Source organism: Lactuca virosa, chromosome 3 (genome assembly GCF_052849685.1).
Source record: "Lactuca virosa cultivar CGN04683 chromosome 3, Lactuca_virosa_CGN04683_v6, whole genome shotgun sequence".
Lineage (NCBI taxonomy): Eukaryota > Viridiplantae > Streptophyta > Magnoliopsida > Asterales > Asteraceae > Lactuca > Lactuca virosa.
Window position 1 is genome coordinate 125,985,210 of NC_136428.1, and position 9,035 is coordinate 125,994,244.

At 39.2% G+C, this 9,035-nt stretch overlaps 1 long non-coding RNA gene across 2 annotated transcripts; it reads right to left on the bottom strand.

The window, feature by feature from the left end:
* Positions 1 to 499: 499 nt before the first annotated feature.
* LOC145166528 (uncharacterized) lies at positions 500 to 4,562 on the bottom strand. 2 transcript variants are annotated; one of them, XR_013740581.1, is made up of 3 exons: positions 4,133 to 4,548; positions 1,725 to 1,793; positions 500 to 721 (listed from the first exon to the last, which is right to left on the bottom strand). It is a non-coding gene; the product is annotated as an uncharacterized LOC145166528 (long non-coding RNA). The 2 variants fall into 2 exon arrangements; XR_013740582.1 differs by lacking the exon at positions 1,725 to 1,793 and having other exon boundaries at positions 4,133 to 4,562.
* Positions 4,563 to 9,035: the final 4,473 nt, after the last annotated feature.

Sequence of the window (9,035 nt, forward strand, 5' to 3'; positions counted from 1 at the left end):
ACTAAGCACTTTTTTGGTGTCAAACTTTCTGTAAAATTCTGTCACTTTTGGTTGTATAATATTAATGCTAACATCAACCATGTTTTCATGTCACTTCTGAGAATGCATGTGCAATCAAATTTATGAGTTGGTGGTTCACCATGTTAATGCATGTGCAGTCAATTTTTTGAGTTGCTAGTCAAATTCATATCTCTTTATTATATACATTGTAACACCAAGTTCCATTGTAACACCAGATATAATTACTTTTGTGGTTGTGGGTGATTAAGGCTTAAAAATACAAGATTTATGTTGACCAAAACATGGTGATGTTATCACCACGACGTGGCGGCACCAGAAAACACACACATTCTTTTTGGATGCCACGATGTGGAAAGATATTGGCCACGACGTGGAAGCCACCTTTATGTAAAACCCTAATTTTTCAGGCCTTAGGCCCTACTGTAACGTCGTGATTTTTACTCCTTTTTTTTAAGAAAAACATTAACAATCCTTAAAATGAAAAATGCAACGGAAGACTTTATTTATTATTATTATTATTTTTCAACCATTCAAAAAAAAACACACACGTTACCATTTTCATAAACCAACATTCAACCGTTTAATTATTGCAAAAAGGGGTTCAAAGGAAAATAAAAACCAAACGTGCTCAAGTGGCATCTTCATTAAAACTAACTACCCAAAAGGAACTCAACCTCACCAAGCCATGCTCCTAAGCTACCTGTACCAATCAAGAGGCATTCAACAAAGCTACAAGTGTTAGCAACCGCCTCGTGAGCCGACAAGTTGTACACAACCAAAAAGAAAACACACCATTCCCGTAAGGGTCATTCATGCAAATCATGATAATAGCATAGTCAAGAAAAACAAATAACATGATATCATAATTTAATTCAATCATATAGTTTTCAACTTAACTCAACTGATTATCACATATAATTTAATTCACCGTTTATTATATGTAATTTTTAATTCAACCGATTAACTATTTTGGGGTTCCTTAGGGAGAGACTACCCAACAACTTAACCCCGTTCACTACTCGTGTGCTCAGCCAGTTTAGTGCTCTAAGTGGCTCATGACTTCCACCATAATACACCAACCCCAAGACTTCCACTTTCGCTACTCCGACTTGCAAAGTACAAGTACTTCACGGTGTCGTTCAGGATCGGTAAAAACGGTGTCAATTCTACCGATACACCTCCCGATTCCCACGTGATGTTTGATCCGGCCACACCATAAAGCCGACACCACTCAAGTTCCCATACACCGAGGTACACACAAACCACGTGTTACACGACTATCTAGAAAAGTTCGTGTAACTAATCACCGGTATAGCTTAAACTCTTTCAACCTATTAGACTTGCAAGGTTCTACCCATGTCACCGTTATACCCCGCAAAAGCATGCATACACCATAATAATCATGTTACTCATACAACTTAAACGAGTAATTATCATGTAATGAAGTTCATTAAGATGTCACCATATAACTACCAATTCATGAAACATCATATCCGCATGCAATTTACAACGTTCACATAACATAAATATCACCATAGCAACTAATACCAAGAAATAACCACACATAAGATGCAAACAACATATTTTCAACAATTATCACAAGCATCTATAAACCTAGCATGATTCCTAATTTGCATCAAAAATCCACCTATGAGATGTGGTTTTCGGTTATGCACTAAAGTCAACAAAAATTGTCGACTCACCTTATGTTTGAAGCGAGTTCTCCTTTTTATTTCAAGTCTTGACCCTTATTGAAGTTGTCAAGTTTTCACCTAATAATCACACATACCAAACAATCATCAAAATGGGGTCCAAGTTTCATTAACACCTTTAATTTCTTAATGGGTTACATATATTTTTTTAAGTGTCACAGCTTAACCACTGTTCAGTGTTTTGGTCATAAAACAGAATCTGTAACTCCGATTGAGCTGAATCCGGACTTTCCGAAAACTAGACTCGATTTCCTACATTTTATCCAGAGAGGGGCATCGTCCAATTCTGCTCAGATTAGCATCTACAGCCCTTGCAAGATAGGGAAAAGTTGTTGTGCAGATTTCCAATAATTGCCAAAAATCACCATACAATTTATGACTTGGACAAAATATTAAAGACACACGAATTAACACACCAAAAGCTTGAATGAAGGTATTAAGACATAAATTAAGTGGTTTATGAAAAGACCAAAGAATTGACCAAAAGATGATTGAAGGTAAAATGCTCTTATACACCAAACACCAAAAATCTACAAACACCAATAAAGACTTAGTTCACATTCAAGATACTTATAGGGATGAACTTTGACTGAACTTTAGTCCCGCCATATGTAGTATTCAAAGTTGTTATTTCAGCCTCCAAGTTATGGTTTTGAAGACCAAAAATACAAACAATACCACCAAGAGTTGTGAGGACTTTCAAGCTAGACTTTTTGACACAATCTTTGCTGGTCCAAACAACATCATGTGGGGTAATCTTGAGTCATATAATTGACCTTACCCACAATCTTAGGCTTTATGTTTTTTATGTTTTGCTTTTCCTAAACTTAAGCATAGTTGGTTTGCTTTTCCTTATTTTGGGTAATGGTGTTTCCATGTTGATAATTTTGTAAGGCTATATATAGCCTCCTTTCCCATGAATACATTAAGTGAGTTTTGGTCTTCATACATTACTAGAGTTTGGTGTGTGTTTTGTATAGGCCAATTTCCAACAATTGGTATCAGAGCGGTTTAAGAAGTGGGCTGGTTTGAGAGTCGACTTCCGAAGGGGAGGAGCCTTCGGGTGTGGGGTTGCCATTACAGCAGAAGACGGAAAAAGAAAAGTTTTTTTTTTCCGGGTGGACATCTGTTGTGAGGAGACGGGGAACACCGTTCGAGATGACGGGGGTGACCAAACACAGACAGTCCGAAGCTGTTGGTTATGGTAAAGGGCAGAGAAGGTGGCGAGTTTCTTTGTCGGCTATTTTTTTGCTTTTGGTGGTGTCCGACAAGGTGGTGATTCCGGCGGTAGGTTGTGGGTATGTCACCGGAAAATGGAGAGAGTTACCGAAGTTGCGTGAGAAAACGAAAAGAAAAGATCCGTCAAAGCAGGTGGCTTTGGGTTTGTTTCGTTTTGCAGGTGAAAGAAGACGGGAAAAGCGGGTTGCTTTGTTTTCTTGATCGGTGGAAGAAGGCTCTCGTTTCACAGAAGTGTTAGGTGAAAACGGATTCTGTGTGGTGACACACAACAGCCGAGTGTAGAAGACTTTGGATGTGACCAAGGTGAAGGTCGGGTGTCCGTGAAAAGTTGTGATCGGGTGTAGAAGACTTTGGACGTGACCAAGGTGAAGGTCGGGTGTCCGTGAAAAGTCGTGATTGGGTGAAGAATTTGGACGTGACCGAGATGAATGTCGGGTGTCCGGGAAAGGTCAAGATTATAGGATGAAAAGCAAGGTCATGAGCATCAAGATTAGGGGGTGAATGTGGGGTAATCTTGAGTCATATAATTGACCTTACCCACAATCTTAGGCTTTATGTTTTTTATGTTTTGCTTTTCCTAAACTTAAGCATAGTTGGTTTGCTTTTCCTTATTTTGGGTAATGGTGTTTCCATGTTGATAATTTTGTAAGGCTATATATAGCCTCCTTTCCCATGAATACATTAAGTGAGTTTTGGTCTTCATACATTACTAGAGTTTGGTGTGTGTTTTGTATAGGCCAATTTCCAACACATCATAATTACCCACATATCAAGGCCTCTAGGGGCTGTTTTTGAGGGTTATAAAGGGTGCTCAAAACATGAATTCTATGCAGGAAATTATTCTCAAAACTTGAAGATAAGAAGAGCAAGATTCACCCCAAAGCAATTCAATTAGTCTCCAAGATTAAAATCAATTCATGAATACCAATTCCAATATATGAGGGAACATTATTAGATTTTCCAACAGAAATCAATCAGAGATAACATCAATCAGAGATAACATCACAGTGGTTAACAATCGATCATACAGTACACTGTGATTGAGATTATGTACCAGAAGAGAGTTTTTGTCAATTGAGAAGCAATTCAACCCCAAAATCGAAATCAATTGCAACCCAATTGAGGAATGAACATAATAGAAAGGAGATGCAGGAGATTACCAAGATGTGTGATTGATCCAACGAATTTGAAACAAAAATCGGAGCCCACAGCCCCTGCTATGCCGATCGCTACTTCTCCCCAATGCCAATCGTTCTTTTTTTTTCCCTTCTCCTTGATCGACGCCTGCTGGAACGATGGCCAAGAACCGATTCTTTTTTTTTTTACTCTCTGTCGATGTGAAGCGGGAACCGAACGCAGAAGGTGGATTTCGTGATTGCGTCTTATTTCGCACGAGGGAAACGGATGGGGTACTAGAATCGCTTCGATCCCATGGGGGTTATGTCTATTTTTCACCTCCCAAACTCTAAATTTTCGATTTTTAGCACCTTTCAACCCTAACCCTAGGAAAGTTGACAATACAAGTTTCTTTTTATGACACTTAAACCCCTCAACTTGATTTACATCCTTCCATGAATTATAACCACATAATTAATTTATTTCACCCTAAATTTTTATTATATATATATATATATATATATATATATATATATATATATATATATATATATATATATAAAAGTTGACAATACAAGTTTCTTTTTATGACACTTAAACCCCTCAACTTGATTTACATCCTTCCATGAATTATAACCACATAATTAATTTATTTCACCCTAAATTTTTATTATTATTATATATATATATATATATATATATATATATATATATATATATATATATATATATATATATATATATATATATATATATTGTAACACCCCGTTTATTTATTAAATAAATAAATAAATTGATGAATGTATAGTAGCCCTAAAACCAATAATTATATGCAGGGTGTTGGTTTCGAGGAGTTAATTGGCATAATTTGGAAGTTGAGGGTTAAAAGTGTAATTTTCGGACTCAGTTTATAATTATTTATGAAGGCAGGGGCTCCGTGGTAATTATTTGAATTTAATTTAAAAGGAAATGAGGTGGAAGGGCTGATTATGTCATAATTAAGATATTGGGGGTTGTTTGGTAATTTATGGGACTTAATTTGTAAGGGTTTTCCATGGATTGGGTTGAAAGGGTAAATATTGGATTACATTGAAAGAATGGGGGCATGGAGGGACTATTGTTGCCATTATGGAAAACTTCTAAGCGGAGCCAGTATATAACCTCATTATCAGTCAAACCCTAACCCTAAACCCTCCATTATGTAGCAGCCGTCACCCCTCCCCCTTATGCCTCCTAACCGCCGGCCGTCACCCAATTCTCCCTTGTTTCTCCGACCGACCAAGCCACCGTAGAACCAAGATGACCGGCGTCGTTCCACTCCGCTGAAGATGTGAACCGTCGCTGCTGAAGACGAAGGCCGCCATGGAGCTCCATGGCAGATGGCAGTCGGAGGGAACACGCCCGGGGTGTCGTTGTTGCAGTTTCTGGTGGATGCCGCCACTCCATTGTAGCGTTGCTGTTCCGCCGCCCGTATGACCCGTCGTTGCCGTCGGAAATGGCTCTCAGTCGCCATTTCAACTCGTTCCAACGCCACCTGCTGCCTAGTCAATGGATTAGAGCGGTGGTCTCGTATCAGGAAGGGATATTCGATGTTGTTGAGCCCGTAAGCTTATAGCCATCGTCGTCGCGCCGCCACTATATCTGTTTCAACGGCCATTCCGTCGCTGCCGCCTCTCCTTGGTGCTGTCATCGCTAACCGCCACCGGGGGGTTGCTGGAGTTGATTTTGTGATCATATGGGGTGTGTCTCATGTGTCCAGCTCATGTGTGTGTGCTGAGGGTAGTGTTGATAGCCGGAAAATGGAAAGGATACCCACCATGGCCGCCAGCCATGGTGGCTGCCACCGCTTCTGCCGCCACCGGCCACCGAAAGGTGGCTGTGTGTGTGTGTGTGTGTTTATTTGTTTAGTGTGTGTTATTTTGATATTTAGCATTGTAAAATGTATATTACAGCTTGGTATAATAAAAGAAATTGAAAACCACCACCTTAGGGTGGTGGCTGCCGCCACCCGCCGCCGTGTCGGGTGGCGGTGTGCTTAGTTGTGTTGGGATTGCTAGTTTGGGGATGTTTGGTCAAGGGACTAAAACCCTAATGGGCCTTGAAACCCTAATGGGCCCAATGAGGCTTAATGGGCATAAAAGCCCAAACATGTGTCTAATGGGCTTAATGGACCCTGATGGATCCAAGGACTTAACTAATGGGCCTATTGGGCTAAGATGGGTTGGAAACCCTAATTAGGGTTTGGAAAACCCTAATATTGGATTTATGGGCTTGGACTTATTGAGACCCACTTGTGGGCCATTGGAATAATGGAATTGTGTGATTAAGCCCAATCACACCATATGACTCATTTAGAAGAATGATGGACTTAATGGATTAAGTCCTTAATGGATTAAGTCCTTAATGGGTTAAGTGAGAAACACTTAACCCTAATCGTCATTTTATATGAAACCCTGATTTCACATGGGTGTATTGTTGGGCCTTCTATTGGGCCTTGATGATTGCGTTATTAATGGGCCATCCAAAGTCAAGCAAATGGACTAGAATATTTAATGGGCCTAGGGTAAGGCCTATGTAAGGGGTTTGGGCCCAATTTGGAAAATTGGGCCATAGTTTGGGCCTTAATGATTATATGATGTTGGGCCTTAGAATGAGACCATGTAAAGGTTTGGGCCCAATTTGGAAAATTGGGCCATATGTTGGGCTTTGAGCCATAGTTGGACTTTTGGGCCTTTGGATTGGGCTTTGGGCTTAAATAAGCCAAGATAGGGGTAATGTAGTAATTACCCAAAGCATGTACTTATGGTTATGTAGTGGAACCCAATTATTAATTGGGTAATGTTTTGATATTGACAGACCGGGAATCTGTCATCCAACAGCTGGGGTTGAGTCTGCGGGACGTCAGCAGTGTGGGGTTGAGTCTTCGGGACTTCAGCAGTGCGAGGTGAGTTACCTTCCAGTAGGGGTGGGTCTAAGGCCACAATGCCGACCCACCAACAGGGGTAGTTGGTAGATAATTGTCTTTGTGATAATTATCTTGGTATGCTTATGTGATATGCTTATGAGTTATGCTTATGAGGTATGCTTATGTGATATGCTATGTGTGTCAGTGGTAGTAGCAGCCTAGCAGGGAATAGTTCTTCCCTGACTCGGTTGTTAGGATCGAAGGGTAGGTCAGTACCCCAGATATGCCTGAGTGTATGATGATATCATGTTATTATATGATAGTGGTAGGGGGTGAAATAGTCCCCGGTTACCGGTTGAAAGATACCGATGGCGGATACCGGTTGAAAGATACCGATGGCAGATACCGGTTGAAAGATACCGATGGCGGATACCGGTTGAAAGATACCGATGTCAGATACCGGTTGAAATATACCGATGGCAGATACCGGTTGAAAGATAACGAATGCAGTTACCGGTTGAAAGATACCGAAGGGGTATACAGAACCCATGCAATGCTTATCTGTATGTTTATGATGTTAGTATGTGATCAACATGTTTATGATGTTTGTATGTGATCAACATGTTTATGATGTTAGTACGTGATCAGTATGTTTATGATATATTACTATGTGACAGTGGTAGGGGTGAAATAGTCACCGGTTACCGGTTGAAAGATACCGATGGCAGTTACCGGTTAAAAGATACCGATGGTATTATGTGGTATGTGGTATGATGGGGGAACTCACTAACCTTCGTGCTTACGGTTTACAGTTTTGGTTTCAGGTGCTTTGTTTTCAAAGGAAAGGAGCAGGCTCGATCGCACGCATCACACTATGTTTTCCGCACGTGAGATATTTGGGATTAAACTCTGATATGGTTTTATGATAAAATGCTTTGATTATTGACACTTTGGTTTTGACATGAGATATGAATATGAATGTTTTATTACTAATGGTTTATATTATAACTTAATCAAAACAAAATTTTTGGCCTTGAATTTTGGGACGTTACATATATATTCCCTAAATATTATTTAATTTATTTTATTCTATATCCTTAAAATCGAAATATCTTTACAACAATTAATTTTTGAGTGACTGGAAGCTAATAACATTAACGGAAGAATTTTCGGGTCGTTACACCTACTTAAGGGATGTGATGGCTAAGCTTTGCACACCCTCAGACTCAATCACCTCCATTTCACTCCAACCAAACTCTACCCTCCCATTGTTGAGATTTTGATGCTTTTATGGTGATTTTGGTGCCTTGAAGGAGAATAAGGTTTCCATTGAGTGTAAAACCAGCAAACAAGCTCTTCCTCCATATTCTAGCATATATTCTGGACCATTGTGAGTCTTCAAGTTCCAATCTTTATGTGTTATTCTTCTAGATCTAGGCTTTTATGCTTTGTTCTTCTTATTTGGGTTAGTTGGTGTGGTTGGATTACATAAAGTTGGCAACTTTACGAACCCTTTAGGTCCCCTTGTGGTTATATGTTCTAGATCGGAAGTATGATTGAGTTTTGATTCCTTGCATGTGGTTTTGACCTTATTTTCACCATTTTTTGTTGGATTAGTGTCTAAGTCCATAGCTATAATTGGTATGTACTTGACCCTATTTGGCATGATCGATTTGGGTTGCATGGCATCAGAACAATTTGGATAGACTTTTGTGAGAAAATGATATTTATGCTTTATTAATATATTATAAGTTCTAATATATTAATATGAAATCATATTATTTAATTAGTATTGATCAAGAATTAATTTGGAATTAATTTTATGATCAAAAGAGACTAATTAAATATATGGGGATTGATTGTGTAAATAATTCATTCTTATATATGTGGGCTTATGATCCATAGTTTTTCATGTTGGGCTAAACCCATGGAGTAACCCATGGATACTTCATGGAGGTTTTAACCCATGGAGCATGAAGAATATGGAAAGTCATGAGTTACATGGTGTAACCCTAATAGCCACAATATATAAAGACCCCATA